Source organism: Pinus tabuliformis, chromosome 8 (genome assembly GCF_031772625.1).
Source record: "Pinus tabuliformis cultivar Carrire ecotype Pingquan chromosome 8, CPIR1, whole genome shotgun sequence".
NCBI lineage: Eukaryota > Viridiplantae > Streptophyta > Pinopsida > Pinales > Pinaceae > Pinus > Pinus tabuliformis.
Genome location: NC_142294.1, coordinates 662,446,267 through 662,449,222, shown reverse-complemented (window position 1 = coordinate 662,449,222; position 2,956 = coordinate 662,446,267). Strand labels below are relative to the sequence as shown.

Below are 2,956 nucleotides of genomic sequence, written 5' to 3'. Positions count from 1 at the left end.
TGTACCTTAAACGGCGTGGCATTTCCAGAGTAGCTATTGGAAGTCGATGCATCGCCTCTAGGTAGCCGCTGAAGGATTTGCGCAAAGCTATCCATCATCATGTTCCTTTGCCGCTCGAGTGCTTCTTCGAGCAATATTTTGATAGGATATCCTACCCCCTCGTCTTTCTTCTCATCCGCCATGGGAGGCCGTCGGGATTTGCAAGGTTGGTCTTGCAAAGGTTCGACCAGTTCAAGCCCTAACTCCTTATATCCCGACCTCGTTGGGGACATGTAAAGAAAAACAGAGAAAAAGCAGACCGCTCTAATACCACTGATCTGGATTTAAACAGGAACGCAATAAAATGCAGAGACAACCATAAACATAGATATGCAGCGGAAATAATACTTCACTTCATTAATGTAAAACACTGAAATATGCTTACAAACAGTAATGGAAATAAACCAGCTAGGGTGATGGTAGCTTATCTCTGAGAAGAGATGTGGTGGCTACATGCCTCTGAACTGTTCTAAAACTGTGTTACAATGAGGCTCGAAGGCCTATTTATTGTTGAGAAACAATGGAAAACCCTTCACATCCCAAAACCTAACCCTAGAAGATGAAACGCCAAATTGTGGGCTCCGTTTGGGTAAATTGGTACATCAATTTCCCGGGGTCATAACTTTGGCATATGATCTTCGTTTGACGCATACGATAGCTCGTTAGAAAGATCTATCCGAGTACTACCACTTTGGGAGGCAACATCGGTCCATGGACCCATATTTCCCTAGATTTCCCAAAAAACGTCGTTTAGGGCCTCAAAAAGGCTCAGGAAGTTCAGGACCTAAAAAATTGCTAAAAATAGTAAACTGTGCTACAATTTAGGAAATTGAAAAAGCTGAAAGAGACAGTTGTGGGGCTCCAAATGGGATAGGTGGGTGGCCACCAACATCCACCTGGATCAATTTTTGTGTTATTTATGAATTTCTTTGAGCAGAATGTATGACTACTTTGGAAAGAAGAATTTAGAGGAGGCACTTTAGATGTAGATGAATAAAAAACCATGTAGAGAGTGAATGCATCTATGAAATAGTATAATGAGTGTTTTCAATTGGGAATCTATGCTTTTTTATTTTGTTATAATGAAACAATGAATTTACAATGTTGGTATTGTATCTCACCTCGGCCACAATAATAAATTTATAGTGTTTTTTTATTTCTTTTATTTTTAACTTCACAATTTTTAATATGGTTGGATGTGTAACTATAAGATTTAAAACTTGGAACTTTAACAAGCATATTATTAGTCCTTCAATCTATTTTCACTAAAGAAATATCATATTTTTCATATTTATGATTTTTTTGGTTTGAACCACAAGGATTTGAACATTGAATTCATGATTTACTTAGTACTTCATAACAAAGTCATTGGGAATTTTTCATACCTATGTTAGAAACAAAAATATACCCAATTATTTTTATATATTAACAACTACATCTATAAATTGTATGAGTAGAAATTGCACCACATGTTGCAAAGGAAATGTCATAAGGAAGGAGCATAGGAAAGAGTAGCATAAAAGAAATCTTCTGATGAGGAAGATCAATATCATTGAGGGAGACAAGATGTCTATGATGAGGAAGATGATGATGGAGTGGAATGGCAGACTGACACCTCTGTTGACGCTGCTTAGAAGAGGATCAGGGAGCAACTGAGTCTTGCTATCAATGAAATGGTGATGTTAATTATACCCAAAGAAGGTACAAAGCAACGTACTGATATGAAGTTGCGAGGAAGACCGTTTCAAATAGAACACAATGGCTAAGCCTGAGAGCATGCTTGATGTTGAGAATGGTAAGAAATCCATAGATGGTAGAGAGTGATGATAAGGAGGAAGAGAGTTATGTTGATGAGAAAAACTTGAAGATAGTTAAAGGGCTAAGCATCTGCACTAAGATTCTTGTTGATTTTAATGATTTTCTTCAAAGGGGAAAGTATCCTAATCAGTTGGCAGAGTACATGCAATCTCTTAGTGGTTCTCCCGAGGAAGTGATGATTTCATTATTTGAGGACCTTACAAAGGTCTTAGCAAGGGATTTTCCAAGGAGGCTGCAAAGAGAAAGATTTATTTTTCCAAAGCTTTTAAGAATGAAGATTCCCAGTTGGTGTTGTTGAGTGCAATTGATGTTTTTTGTAAGAATTCTAGTGCAGATCTAGTCAAGGAGGTTTCTTTGATTCTAAAAGTTTTATATGATGATGACATATTATAAAATGTTATTTTCTAGTGGTATGATAATCATACTTTGGGTGCCCAAGGCAATAACTCTTTAATGTGGGAAAATGTTAAGCCATTTGTTGAGTGGCTCAGAAGTGTTGAGTCTAAATCTGAAGAGGATTAGTTAGTGAACTAAATATGTTTGACCATTTTAAGTTGTGTCATTAAAGATATTAGTGTAGTGTTGCCAAATTGTTTATGCTTCTATATAATGAAGCTTCCTGTCTACACTGTGCAACCAAGTGGAATGGATGCTTTTTTTGTGAACAATCAATTTCCACCAAGATTTTCCATCTAATATCAATCACCAAAGGATTTCCACCCCCAATTTCCTAATTCAATATATGTAACAATTTTTTTTATATATGTGAACATATTACTTTGGTTACATATAATGTGTATTGATGACATTTTGGTGTTACAGGAGGGTTCAACCCTTGGAACTACATCTTTAGTGCATCTTCCTAGCATTTCTGGAGTGTCTACCTATTGATCACTCTTATCATTAATATATTTGAAACCTCCATGACTTGGTTCCATGGAAGCAAAATTTGCCTCTAATTCCTTCACGATGTCTCCTTTTATGCAGCATCTTCTTTTTTCTATGCTACTCTTTCCTATGCTACTGCCTTACAATGTTTCCTTTGAAATATGTGGCACAATTGCTAGTTATATGATACAAATAAAAATAAAAATAAATT

General features: G+C 36.2%; 1 pseudogene; it reads left to right on the top strand.

Moving 5' to 3' along the window:
• Positions 1-1,712: 1,712 nt before the first annotated feature.
• On the top strand, positions 1,713-2,379 carry LOC149237330 (putative eukaryotic translation initiation factor 5-2; annotated as a pseudogene).
• The last annotated feature ends 577 nt before the right edge of the window (positions 2,380-2,956 follow it).